Source organism: Mauremys mutica, chromosome 12, assembly GCF_020497125.1.
Source record: "Mauremys mutica isolate MM-2020 ecotype Southern chromosome 12, ASM2049712v1, whole genome shotgun sequence".
In the NCBI taxonomy this organism is placed as follows: domain Eukaryota; kingdom Metazoa; phylum Chordata; order Testudines; family Geoemydidae; genus Mauremys; species Mauremys mutica.
The window spans coordinates 55,240,772-55,265,964 of NC_059083.1; the positions used below are offsets into that span (position 1 = coordinate 55,240,772).

General features: G+C 45.0%; 2 long non-coding RNA genes across 2 annotated transcripts; both read left to right on the forward strand.

The window, feature by feature from the left end:
- The first annotated feature begins 2,199 nt into the window (after window positions 1–2,199).
- Window positions 2,200–14,017, forward strand: LOC123345436. Its single transcript, XR_006572785.1, has 4 exons — window positions 2,200–2,330; window positions 5,116–5,271; window positions 6,784–6,809; window positions 13,914–14,017. It is a non-coding gene; the product is annotated as an uncharacterized LOC123345436 (long non-coding RNA).
- Window positions 14,018–14,963: 946 nt separating this feature from the next.
- LOC123345437 lies at window positions 14,964–25,090 on the forward strand. The gene is made up of 3 exons (XR_006572786.1): window positions 14,964–15,094; window positions 24,811–24,836; window positions 24,984–25,090. It is a non-coding gene; the product is annotated as an uncharacterized LOC123345437 (long non-coding RNA).
- The last annotated feature ends 103 nt before the right edge of the window (window positions 25,091–25,193 follow it).

Genomic DNA, 25,193 nt, shown 5'->3' on the forward strand with positions numbered 1-25,193 from the left:
TAATCTTATCTATGTTGCTAAGAGAGCAAAGGTTCAGGGTCTTGGGAGTAACTTCTTGGATTGGGACTAATGCAAATGCAGCAAGGACATTTGGTCTGACTTGTTTTTTGAGGAGCAAAGCACCTTTCTGCTGTGAGATGAACACATTGTAGGATATGTGAGAGTGACAAGGAACTTGTTTGTCCTCTCTTAAAAAGAAACATGGCAGTTGCAGAGCCTGTTAAAACCATTAAAGATGAAGTTACTTGTTCCATCTGTTTGGATTTATTTCGAGACCCTGTGACTACTGAGTGTGAACACAGCTTCTGCAAAGAATGCATCACTCAGCACTGCAAGAGAGAAGATGCAGATACCGCCTGTCCTCAGTGCAGAAAGATGATCCACAAGAAAAACTTAAGGCAAAACAGGGAGCTGAAAAATATTGTGGAATTAATAAACCAGTCACCAGGATTACAAAGAGATGAAGAACCTGGCAGAATAAGCAAGTGTGAGAAACACCAGGAGGCTCTGAAACTCTTCTGCAAAAATGACCAAGCCCCCATCTGTGTGATCTGCAGAGAGTCCCTGGCTCACCGTACTCACACTGTGGTTCCCATGGAGGAGGCTGTCCTGGAGTACAGGGTAAGGGACATACATTTTCTTTGGTCTGTGTGCACAAACATGTGCAGTATTACATGCCTTCATTTTCACATGCAAAAGCCATGAATACACTGGCACAGTAAGCATTGACATGCACAAATGGTAATTTAGCTGCCTAACCATTTAAATGTGCAAATATACAATTAGTGCAGGTGCAGGAAAGGTGAGTGATGTATCAGAAAGGCAACATGACCTCGTGGATTCAGAATGTGATTCAAGATTCCTGTATTCTATCCTGCTCTTCTACTGACTTGCTGTTTAACCATCTTTGGCTTTCTGTTTCCCTGTCTATAAATTGGAGGCAGTGAGATTTCCCTCTCATATGTGTGTTGTGAGGCTAAACTAAAATTGTCTTCAAAGTGCATTGTAAGTATGAACTACTGGTAGCACAGTCAGTAACAAGGCTATAATTTAGAATTCTTCTGACTCCCAGCTGGGAGATCATTCCTTGGCCCTGTATCCTGTAGAGCATGAGAAGGAGAAAAGACACTTAATTCTCAAAGCCCTTCCATGTTTAGAGAAGCTCAGTTGACTCTGCATTTCACTGTGCAGTTAAATTTCCACATATGTATGCACAGACCATCCCTGTCAGTCATTGCTTAAAAGCAGTTGTTACCCGGGGTTCTTTCAACCCAAAGCTCTTGGTAACTTTTACTCTGCGTGAGGAGGCATCAGGAAATAAATCAGGGGAGACACAGCCATCCAACTGGCACAAATAGGACAACACAAGAGTGCTTTCACTTAAAGCTAAACTTTACTTAGTCTCAAGCACTTACACATGTCCACAACAAGATTAGTAAAACACCCCCAACCCTTGATAATTACCAAAATTGAGCGTGGCTTTCGAGTGACACAGCAGCAACCCGTCTGCTGCTGGGGAACAGAAGATGCATCCAGAGGGAGAGACCAGTCCCGAAGAGTTCCCAAACGAGTCTCATTATTTATACATTAGTAATAGAATGACATGTCCCTTAAAGAAACCTTGTTAAGTAAGCATTTCAATGTTCAAGCAAGAAGTTCCTTCTGATTATTGATTAACCAGGTGTGTTTTTTTCCAGAACTTGCAGCCTTGAGACCTCAATAGACATTCCTGGGGCATATCCTACTCTTTTAAAAGCATGTATCAGCAAGTTTAACACAATTCTTATCAGGAAGGACACGGGGTCAAGCTGCCATTGCTGTGGCACCCCAAACCCCCTCCCCTCCTGCCTTGGTCAAGATGAGATTGCTGAATGGCCAATTTACAGCTTGCTGACTAGGCCACCTTTAACAATGAGCCATAGTGGTTTCAAGCACTTTACTGGTTTGCCAAAGTGTCCCCGTACACAGTGACACTATGTCCTACAATATGTAACAAAACTGTTGGCCCCTTACTGAAACTTAGTGGGTTTTTTTGGTTGTCCCTTTCCCAGTACTAAAAGAAAGGAGAAGGGCCAATGAGAAATCAAGACCCTGAGACTGATAGTCCCAAGGGCCAATGGGGAGAGGCCAATGCTACAGGTCAGCCCAATTGACAAGGCAGGCAGGCCAATGAGGGAGTCAGGAGCACACGACCCCATCCTTCATGTAAACTGGAACTGCCTGGCCAGAGGGGTCAAATTAAGGACAGAGCAGAAGCCTGAGCCAGAGGGGCCAGAGGAGCAGCCCAGGGAGCTGTGCTGGAGGCAGAGCAGCGGCAGAGCTGAGGCAGAGTGAGGCTGGAGCTGGGGCTGGAGCACAGGAAGACACCCCCAGCCAAGAGGCCTTGCAGACCAGACATGGAGGGGGATCATAACCCTGAAGGGGCGGGGAGGGGCTGACACTAGGAAGAAGAATCCTGCCACCTAGAGCCTGAAGGCATGTGGCCACTGCCAGACCAAGTGTCCAGCCCACAGCATCCCTGAAGCACAGCCAGAGCCTGGGCGGGAGGCCTGGGACTTGTGAGGAACAGACTGTGAGCTGCCCTGTCAGGGTTCCCTCCCCACTCTGAACTCTGGGTTACAGATATGGGGACCCACATGAAAGACCCCCCTAAATTTATATTCCACCAGCTTAGGTTAAAAACTTCTCCAAGGCACAAATTCCTTTCGTTGTCCTTGGACGGTATCGCTGCCACCACCAAGTGATTTAAACAAACATTCAGGGATGGGGCCACTTGAAGCCTTATCCCCCCCAAAAAATATCCCCCCAAGCCCCTTCACTCCCTTTCCTGGGAGGGCTTGAGAATAATATACCAACCTTTAGGTTAACAAAGTGAGCACAGACCAAATGCCTGGTTTTTAGGACACTGAAAATCAATCAGGTTCTTAAAAGAAGAATTTTATTTAAAAAAAAAAAGTAAAAGAATCACACCTGCAAAATCAGGATGGAAGATAACTTTATAGGGTAAATAAAAAGATTTTAAACCCAGAGGATTCCCCTCTGATTCTGCTTCCCAGTTATAAAAGAGAAATAAGATTACCTCTTAGCATAGGAAAATTCACAAGCTAAAACAAAAGATAATCTAACACATTTCCTTGCAATTACTTACAGTTTTTGTAAACTTAGATGTTTATTTCAGGTAGGGTTTTAGGAGATATTTTTTTTCTGCCCTGGTCCCTCTCTGTCTGAGAGAGAACAACAAAAAGCACAAACAAAACCTTCCGCCACCAATTTGAAAGTATCTTCTTCCCATATTGGTACTTTTGGTAAGGTGCCAACCAGGTTATTTGAGCTTCTTAACCCCTTACAGGTAAAGGGGAGATTTTATGCTACCCTTAGCTGTATGTTTATGACATGCTCTTACATTCTAGAGACACTGGTTGTGATATCCCCATGCCACAGAGTAGGGTTACGGGTTTTCCTTTCACTTTTCCCATTTTTCCTTATTTTTAAATTGATTACTGTTTAATCAATTGTATTTGCTTGAACTATATGCAATGATCAGTGGGTCATGGAAGGGTCCAGACTGGAGGGAGTACCCCAGAGTGGGGACACCTTAGCCTCTGTCCTAAGTGATCATGACAAGTTGGGGGTCAAGCCCCACAGGAATCCTGGGCCCAGCCTTGTCAGGGTTACAAGGACTCTACCCCACAGGAGCTTGGAAGGGGATCCCTCGAGGTCAGGCAGGCCTCTGGGTAAAGGGAGTGGGAGTGAGGACTCAGATCCTTTTGCTAGCTCATTTCACCAGGATAGTGCAGAAGCCAGGAAAGTTCCCCACAATAGCGGAACCATTTCTCTGCATACATATACATGCACCACAAACCATTTCTAGATGTTCATACACTTCCTTATCTTAAAAACCAATGTTTAAAAACGTTAAAAGCAGTTATAACTCCATCTTCCCAGAAGTTGGGCTAAGAAGGGACACAAGGAAGCATATAGGAGTGGTGGTTATTCTACACATGTTCTGCCCATAACAGCAGAGTAACCAGATGTGTCTACTGAAAAGATCAACACTGAAATAGTTATTGGTGAATTTAATTGTCATCATTATGCTTCAGAGTTAATCTCTCAATCAGATGCATGAGGAAAGTTCACACCTCCCCAAGGAATAAGTCATGGGGTTTGCACATAGGAGGGTCCTTGAATTCCAGTACCTCCATGGTAGCAGTCTCTGAAATATGAAGTGTGACACACACCCACACCCAGTAGCATCATGGCCCCTTAAGCTCAAGTAGTTAGCCAGTATTTGAGGCTCACTGGGTTGTTTCCTTTCAGAGGAGAATAGGATGATAGAAATCAGGTGTTTCTTGGGTGCAATCCTGTTTACTTACAAGTAACGGAAACAAAGTCCTGTTTCCCTGAATACAATAGGAACAAATAACTGACTGCAGTTCTCTTGCTCACTGATTCCAAGCCCTTCTCTTCAGCTAGTCCTATGCCCCAATGAGCTCTGTCCATTTGCTTCCTTACAAGGCCACACTCAGTGGCTTCTCCACTGTTTTCTGGATTTCTCATCTTTAAGGCCAGAAGGGACCCTCTGGTTCATCTAGTCTGACCTCCTGCACATCACAGGCCACTGAACCTCACCCACCCACTCCTGTAATAGTCCCAGAATCTCTGTCTGAGTTACTGAAGTTCTCAAACCATGATTTTAAGACTTCCAGTTGCAGATTATCAACGATTTACTCTAGTTCAAACCAGGCCGTGACCCAAGCCCCACGCTGCAGAGGAAGGACTCTCCTCTCTGCCCCCAGATCTCTGCCTCTCTCACACACAGAATTTACCAAACAATCTGATTGCCCCTGTCTTTGCATTCAGGGAACCCTTCAGCCCACATGACTTAGCAGCTTATTGGGTCCATTGCCTTGGGCAGTGGCTTCTATTTTTCCAGTTATCACACTACATAAAGGGGCTTTATTGGTCCTTCTGTTTAGCCTGAAAAAAGGTGTTTAGCACACTAATCTGCTTTAATCAGGGCAGTAAATGTCTTTAGATCCAAGACCCACTCAATGGCTGCCATTAACTCCTTCCAGCATCACTATGTATTTTTTCCTTTAACATTTGTTACTGAAGGAAACAATAAAAGAACACCTGGAGGCAACTCAGTCCACCTATGAGAAACTGCTCCTGCTTGTGAACAAAGACTGGAAGCACCTTCCTCAGAGTGCACGAGAAGAGGAGCATAAGAGGCTGAAGAGACTAACTGACAAAGTAACAATACTTTTAAAGGTAAAACTCTTCCACAGAAAACTAATATTAAAGGGGAAGCCTCAGGTACTCAGTGAGGAGCAGCTGACACTGAGATCTCTTTCTGCCACACAAACAGCAACACTTCTCAATTTACCTCATACAAGTACTGTAGTGCAATCTCTTTATTGTGAAAGTTTAATTTACAAATGTAGATTTTTTTTGTTACATAACTGCAGTCAAAAACAAAACAATATAAAACTTTAGATCCTAAAAGTCCACTCAGTCCTACTTCTTGTTCAGCCAATCACTAAGACAAATGAGTTTGTTTACATTTACAGGAGAGAATGCTGCTCGCTTCTTATTTACAATGTCACCTGAAAGTGAGAACAGACGTTCACATGGCACTTTTGTAGCCAGCATTGCAAGGAATTTACATGCCAGATATGCTGAACATTTGTATTCCCCTTCATGCTTCGGCCACCATTCCAGAGGACATGCTTCCATGCTGTTGGTGCTCGTTTAAAAAAAATGCATTAATTAAATTTGTGACTAAGCTCCTTAGGGGAGAATTGTATGTCTCCTGCTTTCTTTGTTTTACCCGCATTCTGCCATATATTTCATGTTATAGCAGCACATGTTGTTCATTTTAAGAACATTTTCACTGCAGATTTGACAAAACGCAAAGATAGCTACAGCACTCGGCCCAAGGTCTAGGAATCTGAAGTGCTTTCCAAAATCTGAGAGGGATGAGGAGTGGAGCATGCTTTCAGAGGTCTTAAAAGAGCAACACTCTGATGCAGAAACCACAGAACCCAAACCACCAAAAAAGAAAATCAACCTTCTGCTGGTGGCATCTGACTCAGATGATGAAAATGAACATGCATCGGTCTGTACCGCTTTGGATCATTACTGAGCAGAACCCATTATCGGCATGGACGCATGTCCTCTGGAATGATGGTTGAAGCATGAAGGGACACATGAATCTTGCATCTAGCATACATGTATCTAACATGTAAATATCTTGTGACGCCGGCTACAACAGTGCCATGAGAATGCTTGTTCTCACATTCAGGTGACATTGTAAACAAGAAGTAGGCAGCATTATCCCCCGTAAATGTAAACAAACTTGTTTGTCTGAGAAACTGGCTGAACGAGAAGTAGGACTGAGTGGACTTTTAGGCTCTAAAGTTTTACATTGTTTTGTTTTTGACTGCAGTTATGTTACAAAAAATCAACATTTGTAAATTGAACTTGTATGAGGTGAATTGAAATATACTATTTCTTTTTTTACAGTGCAAATATTTGTAATAAAAATAAATATAAAATGAGCATTATACACTTTTATTCTGTTGTAATGGAAATGAATATATTTTAAAATGTAGAAAATATCCCAAAATATTTAAATAAATGGTGTTTTATTATTGTTTAACAGTGTGATTAATCGAGCAATTAATCATGCTTAATTATTTTAATTGCTTGACAGTCTTAATACAAAGAATGTTGCAGAATGGAATCTGAGTGTTGTTATTTTTCCCTTCCCTTCCCTTCTAGGTGGATATAGAGCGCCACAGGCAAAGGTGAGCGTATGAAATTCATTGGCAAGTGGTACATACACACAACAGCGTAAAGATAGCTTGACAATGTGGGACAATATTAGATGTTAGATCCCAATTTTCCCTCTATTCTGCTGGAATCTGGAGTCATCCTGCTTTTTACTGAAGTAATTTAGAATAATAGAACCATGGGGTTAGAAGGGACCGCAAGGGTCATCTAGTCTAACCCCCGCCAAAATGCAGGCTTTGTTGTGTCTAAACCATCCAAGACACATGGCTATCCAGCCTCCTTTTAAAAACCTCCAGTGAAGGAGCTTCCACAATCTCCCTAGGCATCTGTTCCATTGTCCCATTGTTTTTACAGGTAGGAAGTTTTTCCTGAGATTTAATCTAAATCTGCTATGCTGTAATTTGAACCCGTTGTCTCTTGTCCTTCCCTCTGTGGCAAGAGAGAACAACATTTCTCCATCTTTTTAATAATAGCCTTTCAAGTATTTGAAGAGCACTATCATATCCCCCCTTCATCTCCTCTTTTCCAAACTAAACATACCCAGTTCCTTCAGCCTTGTGGCTTGTGTTCCATTCCTTTGATGGCTTGTGTTCCATTCCTTTGATCATCTGTGTCACTTGCCTCTGAATCCCTTCCAGATTCTCTATATCCTTTGGTGACCAGTGTTGGACACAGTACTCCAGCTGAGGCCTAACCAACACTGAGTAGAATTGTACTATTGCCTCTTATGACTTGCATGCTATGCCTCTATTAATGCAACCTAAAAATGCATATTTTTTTTGCAACAGCATCGCATTGCTGATTCATGTTGAGGTTGTGATCCATCACAACTCCTGGATCCTTCTCAGCATTGCTGAGTTGAGTTTCATTAATCAACAAACCATTGAATGAGAAAGGAATAAAATTTTCAATAAAACAAACTAGAGAATTTCTGTGGTGAACTGCTGTACACAGCCACACTGGGTTGTCAACCCTCAGCTTCCAGGGCACATCTCTAAATTCCTAGCTACATAATACTGTCCCTTATAAGGGAACCTCTCTAAATTATAATCTTCCACAAACATATCTCTTCTACATCCCTCTTAAAGAAAAATGAACTTTTATATACCTATATATAAATAGCTAACAACTATCTAAAATATATATTAAATTATCAACGTATCTAGTACATTTCCATAAATCCAGTTTGTCAACTACCTAGAGAGGAGACATTACCAGCACATCACTCTTGAGTGAGTCTTACCACTAACTTTCCTCAAATACCCCTTCTCCAGGAAGGTTAGCAAGTATCTATGAGTCTTTCAGGATGTTTAATCTGCCTCTCTGATCTTTTCAGTATCCTTTCATTACAATCTGAGTTGTTCTCTTGTTCCTTGTCAGTTTCTCCTACGTTTGATGATGATAAATGATTGGTCAGTTAGGAAATACCAGAGTCCACCTCATCTATCAATGTGTTGGAACTTTCGGGATTACACTCAGATCCCTTTGATTATGCCAAAATGTGTTCCCCTGATGTGTCTGATCTACATAAGACCTTGAATGCAGCTGTTCTTTAATGGAACCACTTTGGCCCCAAGAATTAGAGGTGTGATTCCTCAGGCAAGCTCTATCACTTGGGTTAAGAGATGGTAGATCACAGGCCCTTTTGTCAAAATTAAATTTGTGCTTCCATGTCTAGTTTTCTTTCATCTTCCGTATGGTTTCATTATTATGAGATTTCAGCAGATTATCAGTAATTGGTAAATTAGATCTGATCCTTCTTCCTATTAACAGCTGAGCTTGAAAAAAGCCATTCTCCAGAGGTGTACTTCGGTAAACCAGGAAAGCTTTTATATAAATCACCTCCATTATCAAAAGTCTTTTTCATAAGGTTCTTTGTTGTCTGTATAAACCTTTCCACAAGTCCAATTCATTGGGGATAATTTGGACTTTGTTTGGTGATGAAAATCCCAATTTATGGCAAATTGCCTAAAATCTACACTGGAAAATTGTAGCCCATATTGTGCTCACCAAATACATAGAAAAACCTTTGTTCTCTGTTTGCTGCTTCACGTGCTTCACTTGCCTCTGCTTTCAGTTGCAAACACAGGAGTTAAATTCAAAATTGCAAAACTGCAAAAGTGGATGGGAACCTGGGAGGCAGTGACCATGAGATGGTCGAGTTCAGGATCCTGACACAAGGAAGAAAGAACAGCAGCAGAATACAGACCCTGGACTTCAGAAAAGCAGACTTTGACTCCCTTGGGGAACTGATGGGCAGGATCCCCTGGGAGAATAACATGAGCGGGGAAAGGAATCCAGGAGAGCTGGCCATATTTTAAAGAATCCTTATTGAGGTTGCAGGAACAAACCATCCCGATGTGTAGAAAGAATAGTAAATAGGGCAGGCGACCAGCTTGGCTTAACAGTGAAATCCTTGCTGATCTTAAACACAAAAAAGAAGCTTACAAGAAGTGGAAGACTGGACAAATGACCAGGGAGGAGTATAAAAATATTGCTCAGGCATGCAGGAGTGAAATCAGGAAGGCCAAACCACACTTGGAGTTGCAGCTAGAAGGGATGTTAAGAGTAACAAGAAGGGTTTCTACAGGTATGTTAGCAACAAGAAAAAGGTCAAGGAAAGTGTGAGCCCCTTACTGAATGGAGGAGGCAACCTAGTGACAGAGGATGTGGAAAAAGCTAATGTACTCAGTGCTTTTTTTCCTCTGTGTTCACGATCAAGGTCAGCTGCCAGACTGCTGCACTGGGCAGCACAGTATGGGGAGGAGGTGACCAGCCCTCTATGGAGAAAGAAGTGGTTCAGGGCCATTTAGAAAAGCTGGACAAGCACAAGTCCATGGGGCAGGATACACTGCATTCAAGGGTGCTAAAGGAGTTGGCAGATGTGATTGCAGAGCCATTGGCCATTATCTTTGAAAACTCATGGCGATCTGGGGAGGTTCCGGATGACTGGAAAAAGGCTAATGTAGTGCCCACCTTTAAAAAAGGGAAGAAGGAGGATCTGGGGAACTACAGGCCAGTCAACCTCACCTCAGCCCCTGTAAAAATCATAGAGCAGGTCCTCAAGGAATCAATTCGGAAGCACTTAGAGGAGAGGAAAGGGATTAGGAACAGTCAGCATGGATTCACTAAGAGCAAGTCATGCCTGACTAATCTAATTGCCTTCTATGATGAGATAACTGGCTTTCTGGATGAAGGTAAAGCAGTGGATGGGTTATTCCTTGACTTTAGCAAAGCTTTTGATACAGTATCCCACAGTATTCTTGCTGGCAAGTTAAAGAAGTATGGGCTGGATGAATGGACTGTATGGTGGATAGAAAGCTGGCTACATCGTCAGGCTCAAGAGGTAGTGATCAATGACTCCATGTCTAGTTGGCAGCTGGTATCAAGGGCGTGCCCCCGGGGTCGGTCCTGGGGCCAGTTTTGTTCAATATCTTCATTAATTATCTGGAGGATGGTGTGGACTGCACCCTCAGCAAGTTTGCAGATGACACTGAACTGGGAGGAGTGGTAGAAGGGTAGGGAAGGGATACAGAGGGAGCTAGACAAATTAGATGATTGGGCCAAAAGAAACCTGATGAAGTTCAACAAGGACAAGTGCACTTAGCAAGGAAGAATCCCATGCACTTCTACAGACTAGGGACCGAGTGGCTAGGCAGATGTTCTGCAGAAAAGAACCTAGGGGTTACAGTGGACGAGAAGCTGGATGTGAGTCAACAGTGTGCCTTTGTTGCCAAGAAGGCTAATGACATTTTAGGCTGTATAAGTAGGGGCATTGCCAGCAGATCAAGGGACGTGATCATTCCCCTCTATTCAGCATTGGTGAGGCCTCATCTGGAGTACTGTGTCCAGTTTTGGGCCACACACAGAAGAAGGATGTGGAAAAATTGGAAAGAGTCCAACGGAGGACAACAAAATTGATTAGGGGGCTGGAGCACATGACTTATGAGGAGAGGCTGAGGGAACTGGGATTGTTTAGTCTGTATAAGCGAAGAATAAAGGGGGATTTGATAGCTGGTTTCAACTACCTGAAAGGGGGTTCCAAAGAGGATGGATCTAGACTATTCTCAGTGGTACCACATGACAGAACAAGGAGAAGTGGCCTCAAGTTGCAGTGGAGAAGGTTGGATATTAGGAAAAACTTTTTCACTAGGCAGGTAGTGAAGCACTGGAATGGGTTATCTAGGAAGGTGGTGGAATCTGTTTCCTTAGACATTTTAAAGGTCAGGCTTGACAAAGCCCTGGCTGGGATGATTTAGTTGGGATTTAGGTCCCGCTTTGAGCAGGGGGTGGACTAGATGACTTCCTGAGGTCCCTTTCAATCCTGATATTCTATGATTCTATGAAAATGACTGCAGTTTCCTTCTCATTCAACATTTCTGACACTATGTAATGACCATGGAGTTCATTAAACAACAAATCATTGAATGAGAAAAGAATAAAACTTTTAATAAAAAAAAACCTAAAGAGCATCTGTGGTGAACTAATGTACATAGCTACACTGAGTTGTCAACCCCCAGCTTCCAGGGCACATCTCTGAATTCCTATATTCATAATACTGTCACTTATGAGACAATATCTCTAAATTATAATCTTCCACAAATACATCTCTATAGCTGCCAAAACAGTTATCCTCCATTCTGTATTTCTGCATTTGGTTTTTCTTCCCTAAGGGTAGCGCCTTTCATTTGTCTTTATTGAATTTCATTTTGTTGTCTATAGTTCAGTTTTCCAATTTATCAAGATCCCTCTGAATTTTACCTCTATCCTCCAAAGTTTTGGCAACCTCCCTAGCTTTGAGTAACCAGTAAGGTAAAAACAGAAGCTGTTTTATGCTGGCTTGGTAAATCTAAGTATTGGAATATCCACCAGCTTTGGGGTTTGTCTGCCACATTCTTTGCAGTTCACCCTAGTTGAGTGACCATAGCTGGCCTCCACTAGCCCAGTCACAGATGGTCTATAATAGACCCCATCATAACATCGCTATTGTTCTTTTCCCTTTTTATCATCACCCAGAGACTCTCAGTAGGTCTGTTGCTCACTTCCTCTTGGAACTTAGAGCAAGTGTATCCATTCTTGACATATAGAACAACACCTTCTCCTTTTCCCCCGTACCTATCTCTTCAGAACAAGCTATATCTCTCAGTGATGGTACTCCAATCATGGGAGTTGTCTCACCAAGTCTCTTTAGTGCCAATTAAGTCATCATTTTCTTCATATACCATAACTTCCAGTTCATTCTGCTTGTTCCCCATACTCCTTGCATTTGTATACAGGCATCAAAGATTTTTTCAGACTACAATGTTGCTTTTCCTCTTGCCTTTTTAATAGTGTTGTGATTTCTAGTCCCTTCTCCAGATGTTAGCCCCTTCCCCTTGTCTTCATTGCTTGAGCCTAGATGTACATTGGCTGTATTTTTGTCACTATTCCTTACAGGACCTAGTTTAAAGCTCTCCTTATCAGGTTAGCCAGACAATGGCCAAAGATGCTCTTCATGACAACACCTGCAGAGCCACTCATTTACTTCCATGAGTCAACAGTCACTGTCTGGACCTTTTCCTTCAATTGAGAGGCTGGATGAGAACACCACTTGCATGCCAATCTCTTTTATCCTTCTTCCCAGGGCCACATAGTCTGCAATGATCCACTCAAGATAATTATTGGCAGTATTGTTGGTGCCACATGGTTAAGTAGGAAGGGGTAGCAGTCTGAGGGCTTGATGAGTCTCTGCAGACTCTCTGCCACACCCTGAATTCTAGCTCCAGGCAAGCAGCACACTTCTCAGGATTCCTGGTCCAGACAGAAGATGGATGACTCTGTCCCTCTGAAGAGGGAATCCCTGATCACCACTGCTCTCCTTCTCCTCTTGGGTTGTGGAACCCCCATCCCTAGGACAAATCATTCCATGTCTTCAAATTGACAGGGTCTCCTTCTGATCCCTTCCCTCAGATGAGTCTTCCAAGGCATTCTCAGCAGTAGTACCCATGCAGAGAGCCTAAAATCTGTTGCTTACCTCCATCTGCATTGGGAGTATATTGGGTCTCCTCCTTCTTCTTTTGGAGGACACACACTGCCAGCTTGCTTCCTTTTTCTTCAGTCCCCCCTGCACTGCCTTCTTTGGTTCTTTGGCATGCTGTACCCGCAGTTCCAAACCCTGACTTTTATTCATCATCTTCTCTGCTGCAATGCGGGGTTGAAATGTGGACCTCCCTTTCTTTGACTCTTTCTTCTAGTATGGAGACCAGATTGCACTTCATACAGACAAAGTTGCTTCTATCCTCTGGGAGAAAGACAAACATGGCACATCCTGTGCAGGTCATAACTGATCCCTCACTATCCATATTTTCTACCTTGTAATGTATCAAAAGCCTTCTCAGATGACGGATTTACTGCTTGCACAAGCCTGAAAGGAAAAAACTCCCTGGGGTCTCCACCAAAGTGAACTTCCAGGAAAGTTCTCTCTGTTTGCTTCACCGCTGTTCACTGCTCACTAGGTTTGCAACTGACTGCCTTTTTATAAGGCTGCTGGCTGAAAGCAATTGCCCTGGTTCAATGCCTCTCTGGTTCACACTCCAATCAACCACTTAAGACCCTCCTGGAACAAAGCACATCTTTCAAATAAACAAACACACAGTCCCTGCAACCAGCCCCAGTAAAACACTAGTCAAACATATGGTCACAGCAGACAGACACTCAGTAGGAACGTGTGTAAATCATGAAAAGGAAAGAAAATGATTTAAAATATTCTTTTTCTTTCTCTTTCCCCCCCTATGACTGGAGAGGTGGAAATTGGCCACTTCACCTTTAGTGGTCATTTGAAATATGTATTAACTACTTATGCTAAACAATCTGTTCCATCTAAAAATGTGACACTTTGAGTACCTTTCCCAGACTGAAGAAGAATTCTGTGTGAGTTTGTTTCTCTCACTAAGAGAAGTTGGCCAAAAAAAGATATTACCTCACCCACCTTGTCTCTCTAAAGAGATTTTAGAATTTGTCTGCGATTTGACCAGACCACCTCTGCTAAATCTTATCTGCCAATGTTACTCCCCTTCAGTAACTTGTTGTGTTACTGGATAAAGAACTTGGTTAATAATGAAAGTAATTACTGTGTTCAGGTTTGAAGATAAAGCTTGTCAGACACAGCCATGTGCATCTGTATTGAAAAGCTCCCCCCCTGGAAGGAAAATTGCTGTGGAGACAGAGTTACAGAAACATAAAGGTAACAAACTGGGTCCAATTCCAGTGCAGATGGATAGTGGTATTTATGGAGTTACTAGGCTTGATCAGCACCTGGAAGAAATGTACCAGTGTCTGTGTAACTGAGTTTGAGACCTCAGATCACACAACTCAGCTCTTCCCCACACCTGCCCATGTGGTCACTTTTTGTCCAGGAAAACATTACTCTCTTCTCTGTGACAGGATATTGAAGGGAGCCCCCTCACTCCTGACTCAGCATCCTGATTCTCTCCAGCAGGCAGCCAACCTGTCCCCTGTGACCCTGCTGGGATTGGGCATTTTGGGCAGCCTCAGGAACTGTCCAATTTTAGATACAATCTCTTTTTCACATTCCCGTTCTCAGATTAGAGCTTTGACTTGGCATATCACATTTTTTGTCCTTTCAAATGTATATTTATTGCACAACTCCACCCACAGCTAATGAGTAGTCTTTAGTTCCTTCCCTTTCTGTCTTTAAAGAGATTATACCCACATTTTTAAAAGTGCCCTTGATTTTGGGTGCCCAACTGAGATACCAAAAACCTGATTTTCAGTTGAGGAACAATGTTTGCTATTGAAGTCAAAGGGGCTATGAGCTCTGAGCACATCATAAAATGTGGGATCGGGGTGTTTTCACCCAGAAATAATAATTTTGGAAGGTCCTTTTTACTAAGTGTTTGGCAGATTTCACTCACTTTCCATTGCCAATAAAATAGATCTGTAGGAGACAAGAAGAAGTCAAGGTAAAACTGTCTCTCAGGGTTGGTGGTTTTGTGGGGTGGCGAGGTTTGTAGCTAAGGTGCAGGTAAAGAATCACCTGCTACTTGTCAGCTGAGAAGGGGGATGAGCAACAGGGGACAGGAATTCTTCACAGCAGGGAATATGGTGTAAATAACCCACAATTCGTTTACCTGTAGAGAGAGAAAACATCAGAGAGCGAGTGTCTGAAAAACAGGAGACTGAAAGTCATGCCATTCATTTCTGTGAAGAGTCTTCTTCTCCCAAATATGGACTTGATCACGCATCCCTAGACCCAGCAGTTTACACTATCAGGAACACAATACAAGATGCTGTACACAAGGTACAAAATAACAATATTGTATAAATATTCACACGGCTGTGGGGTACTCAGTTGGCTCCATGGTACACCAACCATTGGTACCTAGCCAGAGTGATTGATTCACTGGGAAGAGCAATCATTTATCTCTCAGTATTTCAGCCAGCCTGGTACCCAGTGAACGGTGTGGACGAAGGAGAGGGAAAAAAAAAGGAAACTTCGGGAGCTGGGCAATAATCACATTTTCCATTCCACAGGAAAGTCTGATATGCCAACATTTTATTTCTTCTGAGTTGGTTTGAAAAGGCAAAGTATAAACATTTTATAAACAAAAAGTTCAGAATGTTTTGATTCAGAAATGTCGCAGTGTTTCAGTTTGAGTAACTTCAGCATTCAGCCTATGGGTGCTGCAATTTCTCATAGGAGTCATAGTGCTATAAAATCCACATACCATCTTGAAAATTGGTATTCTGCCACAGGGACTGAAGTAGTGCTTGTATTGCAAATTTGGGGTCACTCTCTCAAAGGGTTCCCAAAATACAGCTTGCTCTCTTGCTCTCACACATGCATACACAAAAGCTGCTTATAACTCTTTCAGTATCTTATACTATTTTGTTGAAGAATGTAGCAAGGTGATTATCCCGCTCCTGCCCTGAGAGAGGGCTGTGGCAGGGAAAGCAGCTACTGGGCCATGCCCCAGTCAGGCCTCAGTTGGCCCTATATAAGAGGTTGGGAGCCAGGAGCTCAAGTCTCTCTCTAGCTGTAGAGGGAGATGGACTTGGCTGCAGGGACCTGAGCAGGGTACCTGAGTGGAGCAAGGCTGGGGAAAGGCAGAGAAGATGGGGAGGCTCCAGCCTGGAAAGCCCAGGCTGCGGCCTAGCTGAAGACCAATGGGTACTGGGCAGCCCAGGGGTAGGCAAAAGCAGCAGGTCCAAACCCAACCTTGCTGGCCATGAGTAGGCTGATACTGCAGTCTGCCCCAGGGAGCGGGGGCTAGATGAGGACTGGCAGTAGCCCAGACTGAGGCAAGGTGGGATAGTGGGTGGGGGATTCCCTGGGGAGGGGACACCCTAAGACTGAGGGGTGTATGGCCAGGGGGCAGCACCCCAGATAAAGGGGCACCAGGTCCTGGGACAGGCATGGGGACCAGCAGTGGCAGCGGGACACTGGCCTGCAGACGGTGCTCCAGAGGCTGGAAGAGCTAATTCCCGAGATGACCAGCAGGAGGCCCCAGATGGGTGAATCCTGCACATTTACACAGAACTATGGAAAAAAATAATGCTCTAGCTCTCATTACATGATTATTACTGCACTGCCCCTGGGCTCAGCTACTAAACAGTACCAATAAGCAGTTTAGAAATATTTCATAAGTTTTTACAACAAACACTATAGCACCTCTGCTGACAGAGTTCACATTTCTGTGGGCTATTGTTTCCTCAATGTTCCTCAAATACTGCACTGGTTCAGGTGCACTGCTGTAACACTTCAGTGAAGACGCTAAATATGCTGACAGGAAGGCTTGTCCTGTCAGGAAAGGTACTCCACCTCCATGAGAGGCGGTAGCTATGTTGATGGGAAAAGCCCTCCCATCGACATAGTACTCTCTACACTGGGGGTTAGGTCAGTCTAAGTACTTCACTCAGGGGTGTGGATTTTTCACACACTGAGTGACGTAGTTACACCATGTAGGTTTCTAGTGTAGACCTGGGCTAAGTGATGGGGGTTCATGTTGTGGAGGCACGGAGCAGACACTATCTCTGGAACCCAAGGTTTGTCAGTTCCCATCTTTCTATTCAGGGCTGGCTGTGCTCTGGGCAGTCTCCCTTGTGTATGGTGTCTGGGGCCCTGGTAGGAATTGCCATATTGGAGCGCACCTGTGGTTCATCTAGTCCAGTGTCCTGTCTCTCACAAAAGCCAGCACCAGATGCTTCAGAGGAAACCATACTAGTCAGATATGGGATAATCTGTCCCCTGCTCTAGGTTTCATACTGGTCACCAATACTTAGAGATTAGCTTAAATCCTTGCTTAGTTTTTGGCCTCTGTGATTTCAATCACACGCTGCATGGACAAGTATTTCCTTTCATCAGTTTTGAATTTCCCACATTTTGATTTAATTGAACATCCTTTCGCTCTTGTGCTATGAGAGAGGGAGAGCAGAAACTCGTGTTCACACTACTCCAGACTATTCATTGTTTTTATACATGTGTATTCTCCTGTTTCCTCTCAGTTATCTCCTTTTTAACAATACTAAATATAAAATCACTCAAGACAGTTAAGTCCATCGCTGACTGAAGAATTACAAAGAGTTTTCACTAAACTGCATGACTGGGCAAGAAATGGCAGATGAAATTCAATGTTGATAAATACAAAGTAATGCACATTGTATGGTTGGGATTATTTTTTCCATACTGAATACTGGGGTCTACAATTCAGCTGTTACCACTGAAGAAAGAGATCTTGGAGTCATTGTGGATAATGCTATGAAAACATCCGCTCAAGTGCAGTAGCAGTCAAAAAAGCGAACAGAATGTTGGGAACCATCAGGAAAGGGACAGATAATAAAAAAATATCATAATGCCTCTATATAAATCCATGGTACACCCACATCTTGAATTTTGTGGACAGTTCCTTATGCCCTATCTCAAAAAAACATATATTAGAATTGGAAAAGATACAGATAAGGGCAATAAAAATGATTCTGTATATGAAACAGCTTTCATATGAGCCAAGGTTTTTTTTTTTAAAAAAAAGCCTGAAACTGTTCATTTTAGAAAAGAGATGACTAAGGTGGTGGGTGGGAGTTAAGATAGAGATATATACACTCATGAATGGTGTGTAGAAAGTGAATAAGAAATTATTGTTTTCCCCTTCACATAGCAGAAGAAAAAGGTGTCACCCAATTAAATTAAGAGGCAGCAGGTTTAAAACAAACAACACAAAGTTAACCTGTATGTTGTGAAGGCCAAAGTATAACTGTGTTTTAAAAAGAATTAGATACATTTATGGAGGATAGGTCCATTGGTGGATTTTAGCTGAGCTGATTAGGGATGCAAACTCATGCTCTGGGTGTCCCTAAACCTCTGACTGCCAGACCCTGGATGAAAGGAGATGGGTCACTCAAAATTATCCTGTTCTGTTCATTCCATATGAAGCATCTGGCACTGGGCTAGATAGACCACTGGTCTGACCCAATATGGCTGCTGTTAGGTTTTTGTGTTCTTAAGGTTATGTCCAGGTGGTTGTGTCCACAATTTAAGAAGGATGACAATAAGTTGTAGAGGGTTCAGAGAAAAGCCATGAGAATGATTAAAGGATTAGAAAATGATACCTTACATGGCATGCTTTATATGCAATATCACAACCGTATAAAAATGATGAATTTGGGGGTTTCAGGGTGGTCCATGGTGTAGTGTCACACCCTCCTTCTCCAATTGATTTGCACGCTGTAATTCTATTGGTTCATATGAGTCAGTGGAGTGAGGGGGATTGTACACAAGTGTGGAGAATCCTCATTAATCAATGTTTTCATGGTCCACACACACACACAGAGCTTGCTGGAGTGGTTCCATGACTCTAGGCCTGAGGCACCAATCGCCTCCCCCGAGTTACAGCCTTTTCTCGGGGAGGGGGGTCCTGTGACATTCCCTAGGGTACAATCTGGACTGTTGAATAGCAGTGTCCCCTGAACTCTTTAGCCTGGGGTGACTTTTACACTGCTTTACAGCCAGTGGCTGTTAGCCGTGGAGGTGGGCAGGACTGCTTCAGTGCCTTTCCCTGCAGGGGAGGGCACTGGTGCTTAACCAGCTGCTCCTGCCCATTCTCTGGCACTGGCTTAACACTCTGAGCCCAACTTTGGATACCCTGGCCCCTCTCCAGAGGCTAACTCTGGAGTTCTTCGGGCCAGGGCTCCACTGGGTCTCTATGGGGGATCTGTGTCTCCCTCTGGCTTTGCCTCCACAGTCAGGTCCACATCTTCCACCAACAGGCTCTACAGAAATTCCTTTATGGTGCGGGTAGTCCGGCGTGGAGTACATTGGTGCACATGTCCCATGCTGCCTCCAAGGGCTCTAATATGACCAGCAGCTCTTATGTCCATCCTAGGGGTCTTCCACGAGAACCTATTTGGTCTGCTGGTCTTCTACCAGGACCTCCTCCGGACCTGGAATCTGGTCTCGGTGACCAGGTCCATGGTAGTTGCCTAGGGGGTAGATCTCCTTGCAGACCCCTTGCTACACAATCCCCAGCTTGTTATGCAGGTCGCAGAGTCCCCCTCAGTGTTGGTCCTGGCAGGTACCACCAGGATCGTAGACCTCTTGGACTACAAACTGGGGGGACTGAGTGGATCCCCTAGTGCTTGGCTGGTGCATGGGGCTCTCCACCCCTCATGTCCCCAGGCATGTACTCCTGGAGGTGAGTGCGGCTTTACCACCCACTTTCCTTGAGCAGGTCCTGTGGGAAGGTGCTCCCCACCCGCCCCTCACTGCTCGTCCTCCAGAGCTTGTAATCGGGCCCCTGCCCCGTGAGCTCCTCTGGCAGCCCATTCTGTGGACCCTGAGTGGGCTGTGTGACCGGAAGCCAGTTCACTTCCAAACCACGCCTAGGACACACACGTACACACTCATGCTCCTTATCTTTCACTTCCTCACCCTTGTTCCTGTCCTGATACCAAGTGGCAGGCCTCCTACCATCTGTGGAGGGATATCATTTGGTGACACCTTCATGGAGCCATGAGCACAGGCATGTACTTCGCACAGTTCACCTCCCTTCATGATACTTGCCCCTTTTGCAGTGAGAGGGAGAGCCTGACGTACATTTACATCAAATGCGCCAGGTTGCAGCCCCTTTTCCAGCTTCTCCAGGACCTTCTCCTCAGATTCTAGCTGCACTTCCCCCTGCACCTGCTGATATTTTCACACCCCATTCAAGGTCCCATGAGGGCATGAGAACTCCTCATCCACCTCCTCCTGGTGCTGGCCAAGATGCCCATCCACTATACCAGGAAGAGGCTGCTGGATGGAGAGGTGCTTTGTGACTGTAGGGCCTATTTCCGCTCCTCCTTTCATTCATGTATCTGGGCAGAGTTTCTCTGGGCCATGTCAACTGGCTCCCTGGACACTTTCAAAGAGCAGTGGGCACTGTCTGGAGTTCTCTGCTTGGTGTCCCCCTCTGGCTCTTTGCCTTTGGCCCTATGACCTCTCTCTTGTCCCTGTTTACTCATTTGTTTTCCCCTGAAATTACTTGAGTCCTTGGTTCAGTGGCTCCCCTCTTAATCTGGGGGAGGGGCCTTTAGATATGGGTGGGCCTGTGCCCACCCACCCCAGGAACTCTATAGGTGCTTACATGCAGTGATGTTACACACATTTCAACATGATAATAATATTCAGCAGATTATGAGTTTTCAAATGATACGTCACCTGGCGTACTTCATACAAAATATATCATAACTACATAAAAGTGGTTTACATGGGATATAGGGGGGTCACAGGTCTCCATTGCAGGCAGTAAAATGGAGGCTGCTGTGCTTCCCCAGTGGCAGGGACTGTGCCCACCTCACCAGATGGGACACATGGTGTTTGACCATCAAAATCCTGATACAGGGAGCAGGAATCTCAGTCTAGGACCTGGGGGAGCAGGGGAGGCCAGGGATAGTGGGAAGCTGCCTTCCAGACTTTGCCTAGGGAATGGGGGAGCTGGGGACCCAAGCGCGCTCCTAACTTCACAGGGTTCCCTGCTCCCTGTCTCTCCATGGCTCCCAGTGTCCTGCAGAGCTCCCTGGCTCACCTGGTCCTACTGCTCTGCAGAGTTTAGGTGCAGCCCAAGGTGCCCTGCTCCCTGCCTCCCTCTCTCCCTGGGCATCTTGGCAACAGCTCACACATTTTAAAAGCCCGAGGAAATCCCACCACATAAACCTTAAACTAAACATGGCTCAAACCAGACTCTTCTCTCCCACCCTGCAGTTTCTGCCTCCCCGCATCACTGTCAGCAACCCCATTCCCCCAGGGCTGGTGCAACCATTTAGGTGACCTAGGCGTTCGCCTAGGGTGCTGGGATTTGCGGGGCACCATTTTCTTCAGCAGCGACCATGGCGGCCGGATCTTCAGCCGCCCTGGTCGCCACCAGCATTTAGGCAGAGGGAGCTGCGGCAGAGGAGCGCGGGGAGGGCCGCCTGCAGCAAGTAGGGGGGGGGGCGGCACGCAGGGGAACTCCCTACCCCAGCTCACCCCTGCCCCGCCTCCTCCCCGAGCACGCCGTGGCTGCTTCACTTCTCCTGCCTCCCAGGCTTGCGGTGCCAATCAGCTTAGGCACCGCAAGCCTGGGAGGTGGGAGAAGTGAAGCAGCCACGGCGTGCTCAGGGTGCTCGTGCTCAGAGCAGGGGTGAGCTGGAGCAGGGTGGGTGTGTGCCTCAGGAGCTGCCACAAGGGGGGCGCCTCAGGGAGGGGGCACCGGGGGTGCAAGGTGGAAGTTTTGCCTAGCGAGCGAAACATCCTTGCACTGGCCCTGCATTCCCCCTGTCACTCAGACCCACAGTCCATGGGTGAGTTTGGCTCCTCCCCACTCTTGCCCCTGCTTCCAGGCCCTAGCCAAGTCCTGGCACATCTTTGTTCTCAGAATCAGCAAGATCCATCCTTCTCTCTCCATCCCCACAGCCTTCTCACCTCCAGTGACTTTGTTATCCCACACTACCTCATGCACCATCCTCCCTCCTGGCCTCCCCTCCTCTAGTCCATGCCAAATGCTGCAGCAAAATGTGACTTCCCCACATGAATTTAAGAACAAAAGAATGACCATATTGGGACAGCTCAATGGTCCATATAGCCCAGTACAGTGTCTTCCAACAGTGGCCAATGCCAGGTGCTTCAGAGGGAATGAACAGAACAGTCAACCATCGAGTGATCCATCCTCTGTCATTCTCTCCCAGCTTCTGGCAATCAGAGGCAAGGGTCACTCAAAGCATGGAGCTGCATCCATGACCTTCTTGGCTAATCGTCATTGATGGACCTATTCTCCATGAACTTAACTAGTTCTTTTTTGAATCCCATTATACTTTTTGTGGAACTCATTGCCTTCACAGCATCCCCTGTCAATGAGTTCCATGGGATGATGGTGTGTTGTGTGTAGAAGTACTTCCTTTTGTTTGTTTTAAGTCTGTGGCTTGTAAATTTCATCGGGTGACCTCTGTTTTTTGTATTATGTGAAGGAGTAAATAACACTTCCGTATTCACTTTCTCCACACCAGTCATGATTTTATAGACCTCAATCATACCCCACCTTAGTCGTCTCTTTTCCAAGCTGAGCAGTCCAAGTTTTTTTAATCTGTCCCCATACAGAAGCTGTTCCATAACCCAAAACATTTTTGTTGCCCTTTTCTGTACCTTATCCATTTCTATTAAAATATCTTTTTTTGAGATGAGGTGACCACATCTGCACACGATATTCAAGATGTGGGCATACCATGGATTTATATATTGGCAATGTGATATTTTTTATCTTCTTATCTACCCCTTTCCAATGATTCCCAACATTCTGTTAGCTTTTTTGACTGCCATTGCACATCATGTGGATGTTTTCAGAATACCATCCACAGTGACTCCAAAATCTCTTCCTTGAGTGGTAACAGCTAATTTAGATCCCATCATTTTATATGTACAGTTGGAATTATGATTTCTAATATGAATTACTTTGCATTTATCAATATTGAATTTCATCTGCCATTTTGTTACCCAGTCACCCAGTTTAGTGAGATCCCTTTGTAACTCTTCGTATTCCACTTTGGACTTAACTATCTTGAGTAGTTTTGTATTGTCTGCAAATTTTGCCACCTCACTGTTTAATCCTTTTCCCAGAGCATTTATGAATATGTTGAACAGCACCGGTGCCAATACAGACCCCCTGGGGGACACCGCTATTTATCTCTCTCAATTCTGAAAACTATCAATAATGTCTGTTGCCTCTTTGAAACCCTCCACCAGCTTCCCCTTCTCTAGTCCATACAAAATGATGCAGCAAAATTTTATTTCCCCACATGTCAATCATGTCCATTTTCACTTTTACCCCCTCCACTGGCTTCCCCTCCCATAGACCCATCAATCCAAGCTTCTCACTGACGCCTTTACAGAGCTGCATAACCCTGCCTCTCCTTGCTTCTCCACCATGGGCAAGGATTGTCACCTTCCTCCCCAGTCTCATCCACAGTAAACACCTCTGTGCCTTCCTCCATGTGGCTCCCTGTGCCTGGTTCTCCTCCCTGAGCTCATTCGCAGGCCCTATCCTGTGCATATTTGAGTCTTTCCCAAAGACCCACTTCTGCTGGGTTCTCTACAGTGACTCAACTTAGTCTATTTATGCAGGAAAAAGGAAAAAAGTTTGTTTTTGCACACCTCACTAAACTCTGCATGTTCCCCTTTCTGTCTGCCAGAGATAGGGAGCTCTTGGGGCAAAGACTGCTCCTTCTTCTCCGTTTGGAGATCTCGTAGCACAGCATGAGCACACCCAGAAACAAACCAACAGCTATAAGAAAACAGATTATAGGAAGCACTAGTAGAGGCCCTTATCAGTTAGAGTACCTGATACCTTCCATTCTAAAAGAGTCCTGTGACTTAATTTTTAATTTTAAAAGCCTTCTCGCCTCCACTGTTAGCAGCTGGTCTTTGATATTTGCAGGGGAATTCCACTCAGGTTAGAGAAGTGCCTGTTCTTTGTCCCATGTATTTCTGTTCAGGTTTGTCTGAGATGGAATGAAGGTCTACACTTATAATGCTGCTTTAGTGAAGAAGCTTCTATATGCCATTGGTGTAGTTAATCCACCTCCACGAGAAGCACTGTCTACATGAGTGGTTAAAATTTTTCACCATCCCATATTAAGTATCTAGTGTAGACCAGGCCAGAGGGTGTTAAACTCACCATGTCCCATCTCTCTCTTGAATTCTCCAGAGAAGTTTTCCAGCCTGACACAATCACTGACTGTTCCCAAGCCAGACCCTGCTAGGGTGACCTGATGTCCCAATTTTATAAGGACAGTCTTGATTTTGGGGTCTTTTTCTTATATAAGCGGCTATTACCCCCCAACCCCATCCCGATTTTTCACACTTGCTGTCTGGTCACCCTAGGCCCTGCTGCCAGTGCAGCATCAGTAGCCCACACTGTACTGGAGGTAACAAGAAGCTGCCGGAGTAGCTGTGTATGAGGTGGGATGGATGGCTGAGCACTCTCCAGTCAGCCACCCCCAGACCGAGCACATGGCCCCAGCAGCTCATCTCCCCCTCTGTAGCACCACATGGATTTATCTCTGATCAGAGATTTATGCTGTAAGAGGGGACCCTTCAGCAAAGCTCAGCTGTGGTGCTGGGAAGGCCTGCCCTGCCCCCTCAGTTTGTCTGGCGATGGCCAGAGTGGGGAAGCTGGGCTCTGGCCCTTTACAAGCCCTGCCTGGCTAGAAACCCCGCTCCTATCTCCTGCTGTCAGCTCTCCCCTGATAGGAGTGTGGAATTGCGTTTCAAGATGGGAATGCACAGGCTGTAGGCAAAGGGCATGTGCTGCCACTGCAGGGCACAGCAGGCTGAGAGTCTGACCTGAGGTCTGGGGACCGGACCAGGGAACAGCCTGAGAATAACTGAAGGAAATAAATAAAGCTGGTGAATACGTTCTGCAGTTCAGATGGTGAAATATCCCCCAGAGCAGCAGGTAGAACTATCCCACAGAGCAAAATCTACATATTTTTGTCTTTCTGTTTCCCTTCTAGGTGAATGTAAAGTCCTCCGGTAAAAGGTAGGTAACTCTGGTAACTCTTATGTCCCATTTAATCTCTGGGGCTGTAGTTTGAAAGGTCCCTTCTCCCCTTCTCTCTCCTGGTAACTTTGTTAGTGTCCCTGAATAAAAAAGGTAGTGAGCAATGACAGCGAATATCACGTTCAGCTTTCAGGATCAGAGATCTGTGAGAGCAAGTCTACAATTTGGATGGAAAGAGAAGGACAGTGTCTCTCCTGGAGGGAATGTGACCCTGCAGACCGAGTTACAGGAGCGTGAAGGTAAAGAATTGGGATCTTGCCCCTGTGAGAATGTATTAATTTAGTCCCTAGATTCTTTCAGGACTTACCATTTGGTAACAGCGTTTGTATAACTGAG